Here is a 24,080-nt window from a genome sequence, read left to right as displayed (position 1 = left end):
TTATTTTATAGCTGATTAATTAATGCCAATAAAAAAGCTAGTGGATTTTCGATATTTATTTTCCACTTGGGCATAGAGAGATCACACCAGGTATAGGTGAGTTCCCTTATTTTACTTAATAATGTTCCCAATCATAAATAATTAGTTGCCCATGTTCCCAGTGCTTTAAAGCAAACCATTGCACATCTAAATAAATCCAGCAGCCTTGGTCTCCCTGATAAATAACCAGGTAATGATTAGTATACACCATTTCTGCCCATGAAAAGGGTCTGTCAGTGTTTCTATCAATTCTTATGGCTACTCATGGCAGCACACTTGGGTCAACCCAAGCAGAGAGGTGTCTTCTGCTAATGTAGAGTCACCTTGAAACATCAATGCTAGACAGAATTGTACAATCAGTGCTCTGCTTCATGTTATAGTCAAGTCAATAATTTTTTGGTGCCCAGAGGCTGCCATCATAGCTGTTGCCTTGTAACTGGAAGAGAAGATATGTTCCTGTTATACTCACAACCCAGATGCATTTTTCATAAAAGTCATTCACAAATGACTGTACCCCAGTTTGCATGTATAATGAGCGAAATTGGCATTCTGCTTGATAAGGAACTTAGTTTAAGACAATATGAATTTCAAACTCTAGGGGGTCCTTGTTATCCCCATATTCATTAGAGGAGTTTCTGTAGTTATGAGGATTTAGGACACACAGGGAAGCCAAAGTCAGAGAGAAGCAAAAACCATCAAAGCCTGAAAATATTCACTAATGATCTGACCGCTTGAGAAAAGGGTCCTTAGACAAAACACTGTCTCAGCTTAACACTAGAATATCTCTCAGCTCATCTCATCAAGGCCTTTTGTAGCTTGTCTCTTGCTAATGTTCAAATGTTGTTAACATACAACAATAAAGGACAAATACAAACAAAATATTCAGGAACTCATAAAGTGGATGAAAGTAATGGAGAGCTGTTGGCATCACACTCACAATTTTGAACAAGGAGAGTCTGGCAGAGTTAACCTGGTGAACAACTGAAGGAGAAAAATCTAGTCTAGGTCAGGTCAAGATATATTCCTAGGCAGACAATGATTTGATTATCAAAGGATTAAGGGAAGCATGGCGGAAATTGTTTTTCTAATTACTGTCTTTATGAGCACACTGAGAAAACCAAACATAAAGATGAACTATGTCTTACTATGTTATCATGCAATTTATTTGAAAAGCAGTAACCTCTCCCCCTAACAACTTTCTCATGCAATTTATCTTAAAAAAAAAAAAATTAACACATAATTGCAATTTCACTTAATTGTATTAAATGAAATATAAATTTATCCTTTATAAAATTTTAATTTTATTATTTAAGATTAACTTTCTAAGCTGGTTTTATATTTAGTGTAAAATTTTGGTCCTCATTTTAAAAGGATTCCCTTTAACTGACCTTTTAACCAATTGTGCGACTGTTTCTTTTTACTCAAGAGAAATTTGGCATTACAGTCATTTAGTAAATTGAGGAGCAAGTATAAATGCCCTCTGTAATTTATCTCATATAGAGATCTTGAAATCTTTTAGATAAATACCTGTCTATCTTGAGGTCTTCAGAAATGCAAATTATCCACAAGAGACTGGCTACTTTAATGGAGTTATAACCCATAGTTCTGGCCTCAAAGCACTTGCAGGCCCTTGTTATGCAGAGGACCCTGCAAATCCTGGAGCCTAGAAGGTGTTGTGTTGTGGCCCTACCGTGCAAATGCTCACACAATAACTTGGCTAGCCTGTGCTGAGTGGATTCCTCTAAGACCCTCGTCTGGCAAACTGCGGCTTGCGAGCCACATGCGGCTCTTTGGCTCTTCCACAAAATACCACTGCCTGGGCGAGTCTATTTTGAAGAAGTGGCATTAGAAGAAGTTTAAGTTTAAAAAATGTGGCTCTCCTAAGAAATTTTAATCTTTGTACTGTTGATATTTGGCTCTGTTGACTAATGAGTTTGCCAACCACTGCTCTAAGACATCTGCTTCCATGAATTGGACCCAAACCACTGAGGTTGCTAAGATGACAGATTGAAAGTACTGATGAATTGCTGTCCCCTGATACCTCTTCATGTAGAATCTTAAAAAAAAAAAAAAAAAAATATATATATATATATATATATATATATATATATATATATATATGGTTGATTTCAGAGAGGAAGGGAGGGAGAGAGAGAGATAGAATCATCAGTGATGAGAGAGAATCATTGATCAGCTGCCTCCTGCTCACCCCACACTGAGGATGGAGCCCATAACTTGGGTATGTGCCCTGACCAGGAATCGAACTGTGACCTCCTGTGTCATAGGTCGATGCTCAACCACTGAACCATGCCAGCCAGGCTTCATGTAGAATCTTATTTCTGATTTGTTCTTTGGATTTTCTTCTCAGGCTCTGTAGCTAGTTTTCTTCCCTTATCTCAGAGCTGTACCTGTCCAAGCTTGAAAATACCACAGCAAGAAATAGGTCATGGGTCTAGACTTTCAGTAGTTGTTTTGTCAGTTTTCTATCCTGCAGATGCTTGGGACAGGCCCCTGAGACACTTGGGCAAATTTTCCCATTTGCATACCCAGGAGGTTTCTGTGAGGTGCAGCTGGATCAAACCACAGTGAATCTAGTATTGCCTTTCCCCTATGAATGGTGCCTACTCACCTTACGGTGCCCTAAGAACACAGAGAGCAGGCCACTCAATGGCTCCTCCCTGAACTCCCAGCAAGCCTCTCCAAACCCCCTCCAAACTGTGTGGTTCACCAGACTAGTAGCGGACCGTCACACTTTCTTGCTAAAAAGTGTTCAATCTGTCTTGTTACATACCCTGCTACAATTTTTTTTTTTCCCTTTGGACCCAGATCAGTGCCTGGAACATAATAGGCACTTGGGGAATATAGTTTGATTTAAAACATAAAAAAAAACAAACAAACCCAAAAAACCCCAAAAAACTAGTGACCCAATTAGATGGAGAATTCTGCCTTGGGCTAAGAGAGAAAAGCAGGAGACGGGAATGGGGGTGAGTGTGGGTTGGGTGTGCCATAAGCAAATATGAGTGTTGGGAGTGGTTAATGTTGATTTCATAGGTGGATTAAGACATTTGATAACCCTGAAAATACGCAAGTGTACAGTTATATAAATGGCACACTTAGCTTGTCGTCTTAAGACACTAAATTAACTATGAAAAATGAAGGAGTCCATCAGTCAAAGGGTTGTGTTGCCCACGTGAAAGTCAAACAGCAAATTGGACTGAAGTCTTTCTCCTCTGAATCGACCTTTTGTTTGGTGATGCAGCGCCGGGTGCCAACTGCTGGTGTCAGGCAATGTGACTGCCTGGTGATTACAGGGTGCTGAGGCTCCTGGGCGAACAATGACGCAAGTACCTCTGCTCAGCCAGGGTGCTGGCTCAGCACACGCCTGCTGCAGTCAGTGATGGAGGTGGTTTAATTACCCAGGTTATCGGGTGACTGTTTCTTCTTCCAGGACGTTATACAGCAGTTGAAAGGACAAAGCAAGAGAATAAATGTGGAAAGTAGGTTTCATTTCATGACCTCCCCAATTTAAAAGCAATTCTTTTTCGAGTTGTTATAGACAAAGACACGTTTATGTACCTGTGCAATATTACTTAAAGACTCCGTGGTAAATTGAACAATGGCCCCCAAAGACATCTAAATTCTAATCCCAGGCACCAGGGAAGATGCTACTTTATACGGGAAAGGTCCTTCTTATCCCTACCCCCTTCTTCTTCCATTCCTTTTCTCTCCTTTTCTCCCCTCTTTCTTTCCTTCCAACTCTCTCCCCCTCTCCTCAACCTCCTCTGTCTCCTTCCTCCTCCCCTTCCTCCTGTTCACACTAGCCCTTTTAGGGGCAAAACCCAGGATTCTGGGACCATTTTGATCTTCCTTTCTAGGAATACCTATGTTAATTTCCTAGGATTGCTGTAATAAAGTAAGAAATTAACAAAACTGGGTGGCTTCAGTTCTTGTCATGCTTCTTAGTTCTCATGCTGTTATGGACTGTATGCTTATGTTCTGCCCTCTTTTGCCCAAATTCACATGTTAAAGCCCTAACCCTGAATGAGGTGGTAGTTGTAGATGAGGCCCTTGATGGGTGATTAGGTTTAAATTAGGTCATGAGAATGGGGCCCTCATCATGAGATAAGCCCCTATATAAGAAGAGAAAGACACCAGAGCATGACCTTGTGCTCACTCTCTTCTCCCTCTCTCTCTCTCTCTCTCTCTCTCTCTCTCTCTCTCTCCCTCTCTCTCTCTCTTTCCTGTCTCTCTCTCACCTGTGAAGACACAATAAGAAGGTATCTATTTTCAAGCCAGGAAGAGTACTCTCACTAGAAACCAAATCTTCCCATACCCTGATCTTAGATTTCCCAGGCTCAAGAACTGTGAGAAATAAATATCTGCTATTGAAGCCCCCAGCCTGGGGTATCCTATATAATGAAAGCCTAATATGCTAGGTGTCCTAATAAAAGCCTAATATGCTATGTCTGTTCAACCAATCAAAGCATGATATGCTAGTGATATATTAAGGCTGCTCAACCGCTCGCTATGACATGCACTGACCACCAGGAGGCAGACAGTTGACCAGTCGGTAGGTTAACTTGCTGCTGGGGTCTGGCCTATCGGGACTGAGGGAGATGGGTCAGACATGCCTTGGAGCCCTCTTGCAGTCCCTCCCTGGCTGGCCAACCTCCCGAGTCCCTCTCTGGCCCCGATCATGCACCAGTGGTGTTCCTTGGCCTGGCCTGCACCCTCTTGCAATCAGGGACCCCTTGGGGAATGTTGGAGAGCCATTTTCAGCCCAATCCCACAGGCCAGGCCAAGGGACTTCACTGGTGCACAAATTCATGCTCTGGGCCTCTAGTTCTGTTATAACAGCTCGAGCTGACTAAGACACATGCTCTATGAAGAGATTCCGCATGACTCGGGCCCTCTGTCTGAGGCAGGTTCGAGGGCAGGCCTTGTGAAGGTCAGGCCTTGGGTATCAGGTGTGTGTGTTAATCTCCTCAGGTCCCAGGGCCATGTATGCTTGTGTGTGTGTGTGTGTGTGTGTGTGTGTGTGTGTGTGTGTGTGTGTGTGTTGCATTTTAATAGGAAATGGTGGCCTAACCAAAAGGGCCTCTATTGTAATGGTGGTATTAGAAGCTTGATTACAAGCTGCTGAGATACCCCAAGGGGTCTCAAAATTAATAAAGAGGCTGCCTCGGTTCTTTTGGGATGGGGCACCCACCAGGTTACAGAGCTCAGAGGCATTCTCTACTCTCCTCCGGCTACTCCTGCGATGCTAGAGGCTTTCTGTGCTGGTGCAGAGGCGCATGCTGGCAGGGTTGGCACATTTATGGAGGGAGGGCGTACTAACAGCCCTCGGACACTCACTGCAGCTCTGCCCCCAATTGTGAAGGCAGATCCGAGGGTTTATGCTTGCGTGTTTTATCCTGGTGTTTAAGCTGCTGAAGCACACACACAGTTTCCTGATGAGTTGAGGCAGCCAGCATATGGCTTCTAGCCCTCTTTTGTTGAACCCATTCCAACTCGGAGCTGGAACAGCCCCTCCTCCAGCGTAAAGAAACCCCTTTGCTCATGTAACTGAAATTTTAAGTACCACTCAGGTCTGGTTTCAAGTTTGGCAATAAAACAAAAATCTTTCTCACAATTTCATAGATGGGGTCTCTCTGGTATATTTCAAGTAAGTGCAGCTAGCTGAACCCTCTAATATCGCTGGAGATGAAATGAATAGGAGCAATTCAGCCTCGCCAGCCCAATAGCGTCTTGCTTGCCTCCACAGAGCCACAGCTGTGGAAAGGTCCTGGCTCCTTTTGCTGCACAAGAAAGCTTGATTACAACAGGATACGGAAATATGAGTTGGACATATCTGAGAAGTAACATTGACCAAGCCATAACATATATAGGTCTATAAATCTTTGGAAGTCTTTGATGGGAATCAACTTGTTTACTCAAACCTTCTAATCTTCCCATTTTAAAGAAAGTCCGTCACAGCACAGTTTACATGTGCTCCAGGTTCCAAAACAAACAGCTGGGAGTTTCAGATGATTAGAAAGAAGTACAGCCGTTGGCATGTAAGGAAAGTTTACAGAGACTCGGAAAACAGGCAGGAAGGGGTTAAATGGCCAACCCAAGACTTCTCTCAGCAATTAACCAACCTCCCAGGACCACTCTGCCGGGGTCTCTGAAAAAAAATATAAAAAATATAGACGTATCTCCACTCGGGGAGATAAGATGTAACTTAGAGAAAAACTAAGCAGCAAGAAAGGTGTCTAAGTGACATGTGAAGAGAGCGATGGTAACCCTGGGCGAAATGCCAAAGCCACCCTCTCAACAGATGCTGTTCTGCACTGGAAGGAGGAGACATGGCTTCAGACTGAATCTCAGACAAGCCAGAGCTCAGCCACAGGGGTGGGAGGAGGCCAGGAGAGGAAGGGATGGGGCTGTTTTTTGGGGGGCAGGATCAGTAGGCCCAGGCAGGGGGGGTGTTGAAAGATGTGCTCCGAGAGGCAGAAATTGTGTAGGGATGTTGGGGAAAACTCATGTGTTTGGACTTCACATTTTACAAACCCTCTGAGAGAGATGGGAAGAAAAAAGAAAAAACAAAAACCTATTCTATGAAGTCTGGGTTTTATAATAAATGCTGATAATTGGGGCTTACTTGCTATAGAAATGTCCAAACATCAAATTTCTTGTAAAACTTCACATTCACATCATATACAGCAATGCTGAGGTGTAAACTACAAAACCCAGAATTTTAAAGGACAATTATTGTACAGTTTCTCAGCTAGAACTTTTTGGGTCAGACTTTCTCTTCTATTTTATTTTTAAAAATATATGTTTTATTAATTTTTTTTACAGAGAGGAAGAGAGAGGGACAGAGAGTTAGAAACATCAATCAGCTGCCTCCTGCACACCCCCTTACTGGGAATGTGCCCACAACCAAGGTACATGCCCTTGACTGGAATTGAACTTGGGATCCTTCAGTCCACAGGCTGATGCTCTATCCAATGAGCCAAACTGGCCAGGGCTCTTCTTTTCTTTTTACAACAGAGAAGGAAATGTTGAATTGGCCACAGTTATTTGAAATATGTCAAATGGGAAAGTTTCTCAATGAGAAGACAATTATGTTTGCCTCACTCCTGTACACTTTAATTTACTAGAAGCAATGCTTCTAGCTGAGGGAACTTCCCAGAAAACTCTCCAATTCTCCGACAGAACTTCAGAATGTTACCAAAAGGGAGGAAAATGAAAGGTTTTAGATCCAGGACTTTATTTTGGTTTACAAGGGTCCATGGGAGTGGACCATGGCTCCGTGCTACACTGGCTTCTAGCCGACAGACCTGGTAAAGGCCCCAGAATCCACGGAAACTGCTTGCCATCCTGACCTGAAGGGACTGTCCTTCTCCAGTTAACTTTGTGATTCGCATACTACCGGTAGTAGTTTCCCAGCACCTCGAAGTGAGCAATGCATCGGCACATCTGGGTGTGGCCTTGGGGTCTCTGGGCTGCTGCCTAAGCTGCTGAGCACAGAGTGACTCAGTGGGCTTCCATTATCCCCAGAAGGCTGGTCATTTGCCCCCAAACAGCCTGGTCAGCTTCAGAGCTCTGCCCTGGCCTTTTAGGAGGGCACAGATCACTGCTGGACAAAGCCCATTGACATGTAAGCCCATACCCAGAATGTCTTATGTTACTGATGAATATGCCCCATTGTGTACTGCATGTATCTTTGCTGCCCGGGGTATTCGGTGGAAAGCCTGCTTGTGTATGCTAATGGAAAGGATTTGAGTGTGACAGAGACATCCCACAAGAAGGCTTTCCAGGGCCCAACCAGGGGAGACCAGGGCCTTGATGACGAGGTGATTGTGGAGGGGTGGGAAGAGGAGTGAGACACAGACCACGGAGAAGAAAGGGTGGGGAGTGTGAAGCACTAGTGCCCGGGGGACCCACTGGAGATGGGGTGATGATGGAGGGAGGGGGACAAGTCAGGCTGAGCGCACCTGCACAGGTGCTTCAGGAGGCGAAGCTCCTTTTCTTTTCTTTTCTAATTTCATCTCTTCTTCTACCACAGGGGTCTACTGCCCGGTGTTCCTGTCTATTAACCATGTCTTTTATTTGCTGATGATTTGACATATGGGGCTTTGCCAGCCTGGGAGGAATTGACTCTCCCAGGGCTATAGCCAATTCCTAGAGATCATAAACAACTTGCCCACAAGTGCGCTTTTCAGTACAAACCAACCAATCCAGACTCCACACTCCAACAACCTCTTTATAGGGCTCTCACATTCTGGGCCACTACCCACCTGTTTTATTCACCCCAATGTCAGGTACCAGATAGGAAGGATAGGCCCCATGTCCCAGAGCCCCAGGAATTATTCAGATTAGCCAGTCCTCACTAACTTACCCTGCCTCGCTTGGTCCTTCCTGCAGAAACCACTGTAGAAGTTCTTCCCTGCAGCTGCCCACCTGCCTCTTCCCCCTGACCAGCCCTGATGCTTTCCCATTGGCCCCTCAAGGGAGGCAGGACGTGCCCCCTCCTCTTGAGAACTGTAAGTAACAAACTGTCTTTTCAATGGTGACCATCTCTTAATCTGTTGGTGTCACCATACCCAAATAATAATAAAGCTTATTAAGGCATTCAGTTAAAAAAATAAATCGAATAAGCCAGTGCCTTACCCAACTCAGCCTGTTCCCTAAATCCCCATACTCCTAAGTCATCACCCTTGTTTCCAGTTCTCTTCACTATCTTAGCACTAGAGACTTCATCTAGTTGATAAGTAAGCCTTTAAGTGAAATTAATGTGTAACTAAGAGTTAGCCAGTAGCCTAATATTATCCTTGAAATTATATATTTAAGGCTGAACTAAAGCCTAAAGAATCTATTTTCTCAGATAAGCAAAGTTTGGCCTGGGAGTTGGAAATTAAGTGGAACTAAGTCGATTTTAGATCTATTAACTTAGAAAGATCCAGGCCATAAGTGGGCTGGACATGGGTGGCAGTTTTGAAAGATGCAAGAACAAGAAAAGTCAAATATTTATCGGGGGATTGTCATGTGCCAGCACTATTCCAAAGTCTTTACGACGTGTTTAGTACGCCAACAAAACTCTGAGGAGAGTGTTATTATTTCATTTTGAAGATGAGACGACTGAGGTACACGGGAGCTGAATGACTTGTCTAATGAGGTCACACAGATAGCTAAGTGACAGAGATGGGGTTCAAAGTCAGGTGTTGTGACTCCAGGGGCTGTGTTTTCAACCACTCTGCTGTCTTGTGTAGGACAAAGAGCCCCCATTTGGGAGCCAGAGAGACCCATGTGTGAATTTGACCCTACCCATTATTAATTGTGTGTTTGTTAGTAACTTATCTATCTATTGTTATAATACTAATATGATTTGACATGTGTTAGTCATCTATAGGTTATTCATCTGTAATATAAGGGTGATAATCCTTAACCAATAGGACTATTCTTAGGGTAAAATAATAGTCACAAAAGGAAAGCATTGAGCACAATGGTACATAAATAAGCAGTAGATAATATCAGTGCCCCTTTCATTCCTAAGCAAGACACAGCTGGTCACTGCATTATGACACTACACCAATGATTCTGTAGTTGCTCAGGCCTGATTTATTCCACATGAGTAGAATCCAGAAACTGGGAAACACGTCACTAGCAAAGTCGTTCTTCTGAAGAGGGGTACAGGCACACAGGGCTGACATTCAGCTCGTATGCTCTAGTGTGCTCAGAGCAGTTGTTAAAATAAGAAATATGTCCACTTGTGTTGATAATTAGCTGTTTCCCTGAAACTCATCCCCGCCATGGCCTCTGTCGCTCTAGGCACCCAGCAGGCCAGGCCTCCAGGATGCTCCTCGCAGCACCAGGGCAGGTGTCCATCAGCTGGGGCCCATGCAGCTCCGGTTGTGAAGCATCTAGAATAGGGGTGTCGAACTCAATCAGAGAAGGGGCCAAAATCTAAAATCCAGCCTAAATCTCGGGCCGAATGGTTTACTGAACAGTCATAAACTGACAATGTCATAAACTGACAGCGGAGTGCAGTGATGACAGCGCGGTGCGGGCCACATTGCAAGGCCTGGCGGGCTGGATTTGGCCCGCGGGCCTTGTGTTTGACACATGTGATCTAGAATGTCACCACCACAGGCAAGGGCAGCAGCAAGGCCGCGCTGTGGCCCTCCGATGAAGACCCAGATCCCTGGGTGGGGGCCAGCCCAAACAGGAAGCACGTGCTGGGCACCTGGCCATCCTTTTATGTGTTTGGGGATCAAAGAGAGAAAGAGAGCAAGCTACAGTTTTCCTTCCTTCCTCTCCTCCCCTGTCCTCATCCTCACCTCTGAAAGTGACCCCGAGTGGCAGGTTAACATTTTTAGACGCTCAGCAAAAAACTGAAAAATGCCCATGTTTATGAAAATGCTACGCTAAATTGGATCGGCGCCCATTCAGCTGACCTGAGAGATAAAATCACCCTTTTCTGCGCTGCAGTCTGATCGCGTGTGGCCTCTCTGAACTGTAACTGCTCCTAAGATAAAGGCCACTTCATGCAAACACCCTGCCATGAGTTCCATCTGCCCAGGGACCACCCAGCCCCTTGCACATTGACTATAGCTCTGGATACAGTTGGCTTCGATTCGATCTTTTGAAAAGATATCTGCAGTTTCCTGTGAGCTGGACCATGAAGCCAGGAGGCATCTTAAGAATCACCTTTGAGCTGACTGTTGGAGCGTGGTTAGGTTACTTTGGAGTCTGAGCCAGAATTTTGTTTACTTTGTTATGGGAATTTGGGAGAAGACTTCTGAGATCTGGCAAACTCAGCTAAAGATAGTTCGTAAACCATGTTAATCATACCACTTACAGAGAGAAACACTCGAATCGTATTTCCTTTCATGTATAATAACTGCACAGCTTTCCATAAACTGCTCATAAGTAATCTTGTCTTTATTCTTAAAAATCTGGTATAGCAACCCCATTTTACAGATGAAGAAAATGAGATTTAAAGATATTGAATTCCTTGCTCACAGATGGGATAAACATAAAATCTTTCTATACTATAGTATGCCCTTAACCAAATTTCTTTGAATGGCGGGATCATAAATAAATCAATGAGGAGGAATTCTTTTAAAACATTGTGACTTTATTTTTAAAGGTAGCATTGATTAACCTCATTGATAATCCTCAATATATTGAAAAGCTAGGAAGTGGGAACAGTGAGTCCGCATGTGAAAGATTGGTATTTACATATGTTGTGAGAACTAAAGAAGGCCTTGGAGATCATCTAGTCCAGTTTTTCCCAAATTATGTGTCTCGGGATGTTAATAAATTCTGTGCATTAAAATAATTTCATTATCAAATAAAGTTTAGAGCAGTGATTTAGACAGTTAAGCAGGTGTCTTTACTGTAGGGCTGTGACCAGGCTGCTAAATGTTCAACAACCAGTTCTCTGGAGAAAAACCTTGCTTTGAAGCATCTGCTAATTTCTGTGGTATAAATATTCCCACCAAGGTCGATTTCAAGCTCCCAACACATCAGTGATTGTGAAGTTGGGATGAAATACCCAGTAGGACGCCATTAAAGAGTACTTCCACAATACATACGACAGATGTACCCAACCTCAATGGTATGCAAAAACATAATAAAATAATTAGGAAGTGATGCCTTAAGTAATTATTATCCTTTAAAAAAATAATCTATTTTATTATAAGTTATATGATTTAATATTTAGTAATGACCATGTCTAACAGTTGGCCCAGAATATTCCTAAAAATTTAGCAATGGACTCTGGAACAAGCTGACTCCAGCACAACACTGCTAAAGATTCCCAGTGGAGTTGGGTGGCTGCAGGTATATTATGTGGTACTCTCCAAAATTATTTGACCCAGGACCCTTTATTCAGGTAGTGTTTTATAGGATTTGTGTTCTGTGGAGCATACCTCTGAAACTGCTGATTTAGCTCAACTTTGCCATTTCCCCCCCTTTATTTTTCTACATTTTCAAAACCTGCATGGTTTCCTGACTGCTGAGAGCTTAACATACTCCACTTAATTAAATTCAGTAAATATTCATTGGACTCATGTTATGTACAATACTATGCTAGTATTGCAGAGGGTTCTAGATGGCTATGAGCTCCTCCTGTCTTTGTAGGACAAATCTACAAAGTACTATAGGAGAAGGCAACATATGGTTAGTGCCATAGGAAAGCTACAAAAAAAAAAAATAACGTTGCAAGTTCAAAAGATGACAAACTCATATCTCATTGTACATGCTATAATGGGAGATAGGTCCAATGTGGGGCCTCAGCTTCAGCAGAGGTACAGGTAAGACAGGGTGCCCAACATGTGCTGTTTCTGTTCAAAGTGTATCTATCCTATATAATAAAAGGCTAATATGCAAATTGTCCCCACAGGTAGGAGTGTTATCTTTACTATATATAGTAAAGATAACACAAACCCAAAACAAAGAGTTCTAATTTCAAAAGTGTGAAAATCTCTGACTAATGTATCATTTTGTTTTCTAAATAATATTTATCTTAGGTCAGACTGTTGTAACAAATTTCTATAGACTGGTTGGCTTGAAACAAAATGATTTATTTCTCATAGTTCTGGAGGCTGGGATGATCAGGGTACCAGCAGATCTGATGTCAGGGGTGAGCCTAATACCTGGTTTGCAGCTGCCATCTTCCAATTGGTCCTCAGATGGAGAGAGGACCGGCACTCTTCCTCTTCTTATAGGGCACTAATCCCACCATGGAGGTCCTACCCTCATGATGTAATTACCTCTTAAAGGCCCCAGCTCCAAAGATCATGACATGGGGCTTCAACATATCTATTTTTGGGGGACACAAACATTCAGTTCATAGCAATAAAATATCTCAATGAAATTAAAATGAATTTTCTTTACTCTTATATTATCTTTAATAGGAGTGCTTAAATTTTAATATATTTTTCTTAATTTATTTTTATGGGTGGTTTATCTAAGCTAGGAAAAAGTTAAAGTAGTTCAACCAAGATTCCACAGTGAGTTAACACAGTTTTGAGACCTGACTGACCATTGTCACCTCAGGAGAGTTTATTTATCCAAGAGACACATCACAGAGGGAATAGTGCTTCTCATTCCTCAATCATCATTCAGTTCTTTACATAACTGTCCCAAGTGGGAGAACCCTATCCCAGTATCAAGGGCCATGAAGGGACCCGTCAGTTTGAAATCATTCTATTGATCAGCCCTTTATGAACCATTCAAATTGTAGCCATTGGCCAGTTATTTACATGCCATGTCAATTAATGAAATTTGATAATTTTTGTGGTCTTCCATTGGAAAGAATTACAGAATATTCCATATAGTTTTATATTGCACTAGAGGCCCAGTGCATGAAATTTGTGCATGGGGAGGAGGGTGTGTGAGTCCCTCAGCCCAGCATGTATCCTCTCTAATCTGGGACATCCCTCTCAAATCCAGGACTGCTGGCTCCCAACCACTAAGCTGCCTGCCAGCCTGATCACCCCTTACCTACTCCCCTGCCAGCCTAATTTCCCCTAACTGCCCTCCTCTGCAGGCCTGATAGCTCCCAACTGCTCTCCCCTGTCGGCCATCTTGTGGCAGCCATCTTGTGTCCACATGGGGGCAGCCATCTTTGAGTACATGGGGCGGCCATCTTGTGTGTTGGAGTGACAATCAATTTGCATATTACCCTTTTCTTAGATAGGATTCTTGGAAAAGGCCTAGGAGCCATAGAAAAAAAGCAATGGGAAGCTTGAGTTCAGAGTGGGCAGACCTGTGAAGCCATGTTCTGGAAGCCTGGAAGCAGAGGGCTTTGGACAGGGCACCTAAGCAGCCCCCATCTCCAGCCTTCATTTATGTTCTGTTCAGACAAAACACCTTGCTTCCTAAATGCTGTTTTGGCTTAGTTTCAGCAGAGTAGCAGTTCTAATCCAGAGCATTCAAGAAGAATTTGTTCAGTGGTCAAATGGCATTTTTTCTGAGAGCTTGGAAGTCACGAAGATTCACTGTTGCAAAATATTCTCTCGCAAACAGGGCTGAGAAAACAAGTAAACATGCCAGATTATGGCAGGGTCAGCACAGATGGCCCTGAAACTGACAAGATTGTCTTGATGTCCTCAACTGTGAAAGAGGAACATAATACAACTTCATGCTGAAGCCTGAAATTGTACTCCTAACAGTTGTGTGTGGGGTGTACTCAACTTAACCGCTTTACAATTGCCATTCCAATCTAGAGGTAGCAAATATAACTTTATCTAATTCTTCATTTTTCAAGAATATGCTATTCACTACCTCCTCTCTGCTTCCAAAGTGCACTTTGTCCATATTTTCACTAGTATATTCTTCATAGTCTGTCATAATTAGTCATTTACCCCTCTATCTTCCCAGGTAGACTTTAAGTTCCTTGAGTGTAGAGATTGTCTTCATCTTTATATTCCTCAATCCAAATGAAATGCTGATATATATCAGACACTATAAAATGTCTAAAGAGTAAAAGCATGAAAAAACCCCAATGATTAATATTTATCTAATTCTGATTGTGCAGTTACAAGATACTTTGGAGAAGTAAATCACCACACTCAGATTCATGATTTAAAAATATATTTCTAAAGCTCTGAGGGATATTAATAAGGTCACAGGAAAAGCCAGTGGCACAAATCTACTTAAATTCTCTCTTTTTGCTCACAAATAATTCCTAAATGAGAAGACAACTATAAAGTATTAGCCATTATAACCAATTTTCTAAAGATCACTCTTAAAATTGCATCAATGTAAATGAGTTTCTTCCTACTTAGTTGAAAAAAAAAGAGTTCTACCTTTCCCTGGAAGGTCATGTCCCTTTTAACATAAAGAAGATGTCATTTTATTTCTTACCAATTTGAACCACTAACCCTAGTAATTTAAGTTACTAAAAGTACACTTCTTATTTCCAATTAATTTAATGAACAGAATAGACAGTGCCAATTAGATCCTTAAATTTCAGTTACGGCCACTACTCCTGTATATAAGTGGTAACTTTAAAGGAGAGTTTATATACCAACGGCATATTCTTTAAGGCTAAAGAATTGTATATTTTCTGCTGCAACTCCTGGAACACTGCCTGGCACTCACTCACTACCACTTGAATGAAAGATTTTTTTTTTTTTAAATTACAGTGCACCTGATCTTACAGATCCAAACGCCCAGTTCAGAGTTGTAAAGTAGGAAGGGTGTACACACGGTCTAGTGATTTAGCCATTGTTTTAATCCCTTTTGGAATTCTCTTATTGGAATTCCTCTCTTAGACCAAGGAATGTTGTTTTGAAGGATTTATTGGTGGCAAACAGGTTTTGTGAGAGCATCTGCTATTTAGAAAATGCAAAAGGCATCTGGAGCCCAGTCTAGTAAATAAATTGAGCAATCTAACTTTTAATCTCATTCATATGTGATTAGAAACTAACGAGATGAATTTTCTGATGCATTTCATAAACTCTATCTGAGAGCAGTTCCAAACAGGAATTCCACAGATGTTTTGAAGAATGGTGGTACCACTGAAAATATAAAATATAGGTGGGCAACGGCCTTACATAGAGCTACTTTCCGTATGTACTTCTTAAAAATATCTTGTGAGTTTTTGTCACATTAGGGAAACAAAATTCCAAGTGATCCTTATTTCATATCCCCAGGCGGTGTCTGTGGATTATTTGCATTTGAGTGTGGCCTACCCCGTCCCTTCAGGAACCTGAATCAGTGCTCCCAATTGCCATGAGGAGTTTCAGTTTGTGGCTTTTCTTGTTGGTCCTTCAGGACACCAGAAGGGTTGGCGTTAGTACCTTTGCCTCTTCAGCCAATTATGTTTTTACTGAAAACATAATTTTTCCTTAAAATAATGAGCTTCTGTGCTACCTATTAACTTCCTACATGCTGAGAAGAGAATAGCTTGAAGCTGTGGAAAAATGCTGATATGCTTAAAATAAAGAACCAAAATAGCCATATAAACAAACCTCAGGGAATTTTCACCAAAAAATTACTGCCAACTAAACTTCAGCCAGTCTAAATGCTGAATAATTTATTTCAAAAAGGAACTAAAAATTTAATCATTGCCATGCTTGTCAACACTCTACTGTAATAATAAACCTAGCCATTTATTGAAAAAATGATGGACGGGACCATTTTCAAAAACCTTATCGGCCTCCCCACGTATCAGTGGGAACAGAAATGGCACAAATGACTTTTGGCGATCACAGACATTAGTCAGGGGCATTTGTAGTTCATAATGAAGAATAAGAAAATAAACACTACAGTCAGATGGCTAGTCCACAAAAATTGCTGGCTTCCACGGGGCCCTTCCCACAAGAACAAGAGATGAACTGAAAGCCAGCTCTGCTCATGTTTCAGGATAGTTCACTATTATCTTCTTCTCTCTCTCTCTCTCTCTCTCTCTCTTTCTCTCTCTCTCTCTCTCTATCTCCCTCTTTAGTGTTTTTATTGAACCCAGTGTTGTGATGTAGAAGGCTGAAGTAACTAATCAGAAAATTCAAGCAACAAGGTCCTTAGAATAGGTATTATAACCATATTCCGAATTAAAAAAACAATATACATCCACCTTAGACAATTAAGGAAATAATAAGCGAGAAGAAATTTGAAATTGCCCAGATCTCCACCATTCAGAGATAATCAGTTAAAATTTTGATGCATTCCCTTCTCATCGTCTTTAAATCAATTATATGCAAATAATTTAAGATAAAGTTAGGAGCAGATATGTTGTTTTGTATTTTGCTTTTTTGAACATTTTCCTAATGTTAATAAGTTTTTAAAAAATGACCAAATTATCCCAACTCAAACAATGAGACTGATGTTGACCAGTCTTCCTACCATGGCAATCTTGGGCACATGTTCTTTGCTTCTTGTGATCAGGAAAATTTAAAGAAAAAGGAAAAATTAAAACAAGAATGTGTAGCTGCTGAATACACCTTAATTTGAAAATGTTATGTTATGTTCTCTTTTTTTTTTTTTTTGTAAATGGCTAGGTCATATTGGTCAGACCACATGCTGACATGGGAATTTATTTCTACCAAATGAGTCAGTTGAGATTTTAAAAAACAAAAAACTCAAACACCTCCCAATTGTTCTGAAGGATTAAGAAAAAGAACAAGTTGGTCTCATTGGCTTTTACTAACAAAAATAACCGCAAAATCTGGCTTCAATATATTTAAAATAATAATATTAGCTGTTTCTGCTCCCCCAGTGGGAACAGAGTTGTAATAAACTGCATACTGTCTGGTTTGGTGTGATTTTAACCCGGCAGGGGGCTCAAAAGTACTTGTTAGAGCAGGGCTCTCTTTATTCCTGTTTTCCTGAGAAGGGATCCATGTGTAGAAGACAGTGAATCCGGACATGGGCAGCTGAGATGATGAGGATGTCAGCTTCCCCTCAGTGCTACCCAGATAATGTATATCCTGGAGCTAAAATAAGACTCTGTCGGGACTGGAGTGTTTTTGGCGTTTGCTTTTATTTGGGAATGGCAGAGTTTAGATGAAAAGAAGATGATGTGATTGTTTTAGGAGGAAAGAGTCAAGGGACGGGGCAAGGACATAAGCAGAAACTGTCGCTTCTCCAACTTCTTCCGAAGTTCAAATACTACATTGTTGTAGGTTTGGTTTCTTGGGAAAGTCTCATCTTGGTTGGATCCCTCAGGAGCTGAAAGATTCATTTCATTATTTCCCCAAAATCTGTCCAGAGAAATCTGGGCCGTGTCACAGACAAGCCTTCTTGCAGAGTGTCACCCATGTTCCTTGTGTGTACATGACCCATAGCTGAACATGACTGCTCTGCGGCCCAAGCAAGCCAGTGGCAGTTGACTTAAAAATGCTTTAACTGCTTTAACTAAACTAACGGTGTCTCAGCTGCATGAGTGAATTTGCTTATGAAAATATGAGACATTTGCGGGGAACCCCCAGAATATTTGGGTGGAAGTTAGAGGCACCCAGATTTTATACTAGCAGGTAGGTGCAACAATGAATTACATTTTGATTACTACTGTTATTATACTATTACTACCCTGTTTCACCCAAAATAAGACAGTGTCTTATATTAATTTTTGCTCCCAAAGATGCACTAGGTCTTATTTTCAGGGGATGTCTTATTTTTCTATGAAGAAGAATACGGTACACATTTATTGTTAAATGAAAATAAAGGAAATTTATTACCTGTATACGGTACGGTAGTACGGTAGTTGTCAACACAAACCAGACAAACTGTGAATCCTACAGTATCAAAAATTTACTCATTTATTCAATGACAATCATGTCATCATCTTATGGAACATCATCATAACAATTCAATTCCTGAGTTTCCTGGTGAATTTCTTGTGACTCAATTTCTTTCAGAATCAGTAGACCAAATCTCTCATGTTTAGCCTAGGGGGGGGCCTTATTTTCACTCAGAAGGAAACCTGTAAGTAGGTCTTATTTTCGGAGGATGTCTTATTTTTGGAGGAAACACGGTATTATAGCATCTGGGTCCCTCCTGACGAGATGGAGGCCAGATAGAGACAAAGAAGTGACATTTTACATGTCTTAAGCTAATTATAATGGGCTGCTAGTGACTGAATGTTTGAGTCCCTTCAAATTCAGAGTCTAACCCCCAGAATAATGGCATTTGGACGTGGGTCCTTTGGGAGGCAAATAGGTCATGAAAATGATGCCTCCATGCTGGAATTAATGCCTTTATAAAAAGAGACAGGAGAGAAATGATCTCTCCTGGCCAACAAGAATACAGTGAGAAGGTGGCCTTCTACAAGTCAGGGAGTGGGCCTTCATCAGACTCTCTGGAACACTGGCTTGCTCTTGGAATCACAGTCTGGGGACCTGTGAGAAATAAGCTTCTGTTGTATAAGCCTCCCAGCCCATGGTATTTTGTTAGGGAAGCCCCAACTGACTAAGACCCAGCACTGAAGTAATTTTTATTTAACAACCCCTCTGGTCAGAAACAATTGGAAAACTACGTCACCCATAGTTTCAAGATGTTTGTAAATCCTTTCATTTTTATTGTATATATTTCATATTCTAGACTAATTTTCTCCCCTCTGGCTCATCTTCTAATGAAGTATCAAACCTTTCTAATTTTATGATTCAAAGCATTAATTTCCCCACCCTGAGTTTGTTTTGTGTAAAAAAAAAAAGATTATAGAAAGGTAAAACAGATGACAAAGTAAAATATTAAGAGGAAGCAGAATTTTACAAATGAAAATACATAAAAATATTGCCATCTGATGCTGGTCAAAGAGTGTAAACTTTCAGTTATAAGATGAATAAGTTCTGAAGACCTAATGTACAGCATGGAGATTATATAGATCTTCAGTGTTCTTACACTCCCCCTTTCCCCCCCCCCCCCCCCCACACACTCAGTGGTAACTATGTGAGGTGACAAATGTGTTAATTAGCTTGATTGTGCTAATCACTTCACAATGTATACATATATCAAAACATCACATTGTATACCTTAAGTATATGCAATTTTTATTTGTCAGTCACATCTCAATAAAGCTAGAAGAAACACACAAATTATACCTGAATAAGGCTTTATATTGCATCATGGCTTGTAATAATGAAAGAATAGAAACAATGTAAGTATTTACTAGTGGAAGAGTACTTAAATAAATTATGGTAAATATATTCATACAATGAAAATCAATGTAATCATTAAAAAGATTAAGGAAATTCTTTGTAAACTGATCTGAAAAAAATTCTCCATGATCTCTTATTAGGTAAAAAAAAAAAAAAAAAAAAAAAAAAAAAAAAAAGTTGCAATCTGGGTGGGGCAGAAAATTAGAGGGAAGTGTAAGAATGCAGAAAAATGTTATGAAAGTTTTTCAGTAAATGATTAGGTAATCAGAAAGAGCCCAAGGTTAAACCAGGGTGCCTTCTGTTGGCTTATGGCTTGGGCAGTATTGTCCGAGCTAGCCCAATGACAAGATCTATAAATGGACTCTACCCTGGTTGCTACATCCAGCCAGAAGTGCTAATACTGGTGTTATTAAATAATTTTGTAAATCCAGGATTAAAAAAATTGATGTAACATGGATATTGATAGGCAAGGTATGTATTTGTAAAGATCATATCAATGTAGTAAGTTTTGTCATTATGCTTTATTGGATTTTAAGGCCTGTGAGATTAAAATGACTAGCTTTATTGAATTTTAAAGTTTATTCGAGTCACAAGAGTTGATTAAACGTTAGAAAAGATGTACTTACTAAATTTGTTAAATTTACTTAAAAGGCATTTGACAGGATGTATTAAATATAGATGTATTAAATATGTAATTGTAGTATGAAATGTCAAGAAAATTTTGTCATTCAAGGGAGGAGAATTTAGTTCTTTAAATTTATATGTTAATTTAAACATTAACCACAGACTGTGAAAATGACTTTTCTTAGTTTGGGGCAATTACTATATTTCTAAGTGAAAAAGAAACAAGATTTGCAAGCTGAAATTTAACATTAATAAAAACTGAGGTTCATAATTTATAGCTTTAATAAATTAAATACTAACATTAAGCCCTACTAAAGTAAAACCTTCTTTCTGGACAGAAAAACTCTCCAAATTTTTAAAAACTCAACTGATTATTCCCATTTTGATCTCAGAGACACAGGGTAACTTAAGTTTCTGAGTTGCAAAAAGCTCAGGAAAAACCTTAATATTGTTGTCTTTGACTTTTAGAATCCCTTTCCAGTCAATATCCAGGTTAGTTTCACATTGAAGCAGGCCTTCCATTGACTTTCACTTCTTCCCCCTTAGGGATGCCACTGGAGGGCAGGCAGAAGCATGAAATTTAATTTCCCCCAGCTGGCTTCCTAGAGAGGAATTAATTGCAAATATTTCTGTTCCTTTCCTACTTCACCTCCTTTATTGGCTTCTGACCTCACTCTTCTCCTTCTGCAACTATACCTGAGAAGCAATTTACTTTATAAGAATTTCTCAGGGTCATACAGGAGTATCCAGATGTGCCTTCAGGGCTGCCAGTGTTCCGCAGGTAACGGAGGAGGCCTTGTGCCTGGCTGTTCCTAAGGGCGTCACGCTATTCCTCATCTCTGGGACTGATGCCCTTTCTTCTGTGTCTAATTCACTCCTCATTTAAAAAAATCTCATCTTTTCATGACTCCTTGAATATATTTTTTCAAGACTTCCTTTGTTTCCCCTCAGCATGATTGAGAATCATTTCTGTTGCTGTATGTAGATATTGCTATTCCATTCTGTTCATTATTTCATTATTGATGGACATCTTAGATGGCTTTCAGTCTTTTTTAATTGTTACAAACAATGCTGTTATACATAATCTTATACTGGTCAACTGGTGTACACTTATAAGAATTTTGCTAGGGTCCCTAAGTATTTAGAAGTAGAATTGATGAGTCAGCTCTAATATGTTCTATTAGTCAGCTCTAATATGTCCTATTTCTACTACACTGCAGTATGAGACATCCTATTTTCTACTGCACTGCAGTTATCAGGACTTTTAATATTTGCCAATCATATGAGTCTGGAATTATGTCTCATTGGGGTTTTAATTAGCATCTTTTATTATAAATGAGTTGAGAGTCTCTGAATGTTTATTAATTTTTGCTTTCTTTCCTTTGTAAAATACATGCTCATGATTTTTTGCCTGTTTTCCCATTGTGCTGTTTATTATTTTTTAATAGAGTTTAGCACATAGGAAGATATATAAATAGGCATGTATTTTTGAATATATAAAGAACTATTTAGAGTAGTTCTTTACACATTCATGATCTAATTCTTTATCAGTTTTGTGCATGGCAAATACCCTTTCCCAGTTGGTGGCATGTATTTTTTTTTCACTCCCTTTATGGTATCTTTAAATGAACAGAATTATTTTAATCTAATTAATTTTGTCAACATTTTCCTTTATATTTTTATCCTTTAAATTGTGTTGAAGAATGGCTTCTGGATCCTTAAATGATAAAGATTGTCTCATATTTTCTTCTAAAAAAATTCTTGATAAAAAATTATCTTTTTATTTTGAAGTAGCTTCAAGTTTATTTCATTGAAGGGATAAAAACAATACAAAGGATCCCAGTATACACTGCACCCAGATTCATATGTTGCTTACATTTTACTTCCATTTCCTTTCGCATTCTCTCTCAAGACTTTTAAAAGTAAGTTAAATAAAATGACTCTTTACTCCTAAATACTGCAGTGTATATTTCCTAAGAATAGTTTTTAAATGTTGCTTTTCCCATTTAAATACTTCAGAAATTTTCTTTTGAATAAGTTGTGAGGTAGAATTCAATCCAGTTTCTTACAGAGATAAATTAGAATCCCTCACTATCTGAAAATAGTTCATGCTTTCCTCTGTAATGTCACTTCCAATAAATATCAAGCTTTTGCACAGGTGTAGGTCTGGGTCTGGTCCACTAGTCTCTCCCATTGGCCTGTTTGTATATGCTACTAAGTAACCTAAAACTCACTATCTTAATTATGAAAGCATTGTAGAAGCCATGCTATATGGTTAAGAAAGTCACTTTATCTTCTTTAAGAGTGTTTTGACTACAATAAGCTATTTGACCTCTCATATAAATATTAGAATCAGTTTGTTGACTTGCAAGAAAAATCATTTGGGAATTTTTATTGCAATTTCATTAAACCTATAAGTCAATTTTGTAAAAACTGAGATCTTTGCAAAATTGAGCTATGTGCTTTGTGAAGTGAGTATGTCCTTCCATTTATTTAGGCATTTTAAACTATCATTTAGTACACATTTATAGATTTTTTTTGTTTGCAGAAAAGTATTGCATATTTCTTTTGGATTTATTACTAAATATTGTGTATAATTTTTGATATTGTAAATGGTATCTTTTTAAAATTTAAAACTCTTAAAGTGTTATTGGTATAGAGTACAATTGACTTTTACAAAATGGCATTATATTTAGTAACCTTGCTAGAAGGTTTAATGTAATAATTTTTTCAGGTCTCTTATGTAGGCAGTCATATGATCAGTAATAATGTTGTTTCTTCCTTTCCAATCTTTATATTTTTTATTTCTTTTTCTTGCTTATCTAGGATGACTAGTCTCTCCAGAACAATACTGAATAGAAGTGAGAATGAATATCCTTGAATTGTTCCTGATTTCAAAGGAAAAATACTTTTTAACATCTCGACATTAAATATTTACTGTTATTTTTATGAGCACTTTTGATCAGATTAAGGAATTTCTCTTTTATTCTTGGTCTACTGCATACTGAGTTTCAATGAAAGCTATTTCTGAATCTACAATATTAAGATAATCATATCCCCTCTTCCCTTTAATTTGTTATGTCAATTATGTTGATAGATTTTGTAAGGTGGAACTAACTTTGCATTCCTAAAATATACCTAACTTGATTATAATATAATACATATGCAGAACCCAATTTACTAATATTTTGTTTAAGATGTTTGCCTCCATTTTCATGTGTGAGGTTTTAGTTTTGGTTTTTGGTAAAATAATTATAATAATTTTGCAAAGTAAGTTGAGGTGATATTTCCTCTTTTTCTGCTTTCTGAAAGAATTTGGTAAGATTGAAAGTATCTGTTTCTGTATTTGGGAAGAACTCACCTATAAAACATGTAGGCTTAAAGTTTTATTATGGGAAGAGTTAAACTACTGATTTAATTTTATTTGTAGTAATCAAACCATCCAGATTTTCTATTACCGCTAGAGTCATTTTTGGTAACTTATATTTTTTCTAATAATTTGTTTATTTCATCTAAGTTCCTATTTATTTTTTAAAAACTTCTTCATATAATACTTTATAATCTTTATAACCTCTGCTACATCTGGGGTTTGGTTCTTTCTCTCCCCTCAGTCTTATTTATTTTTTATCTTTTACTTGATCAGTTTTGCTAGATATTTATCCATTTTAGTCTTTATAGAGATCCAACTTTTGTCATTTTGATACTCTTTATTGTTTTTATATTTCCCATTTTATTAATTCCTGCTCTTGTCTTTATTATTTTTCTCCCTCTATTCTCTTTGTGGATTAAGTGTTTTTGTGGATTCTATTGTGTTTTTCATAG

This window comes from Pipistrellus hanaki (genome assembly GCF_964339955.1).
Source record: "Pipistrellus hanaki genome assembly, chromosome: 7".
NCBI classification, from domain to species: Eukaryota; Metazoa; Chordata; class Mammalia; order Chiroptera; family Vespertilionidae; genus Pipistrellus; species Pipistrellus hanaki.
Note: the sequence above shows the minus strand (reverse complement) of the source record.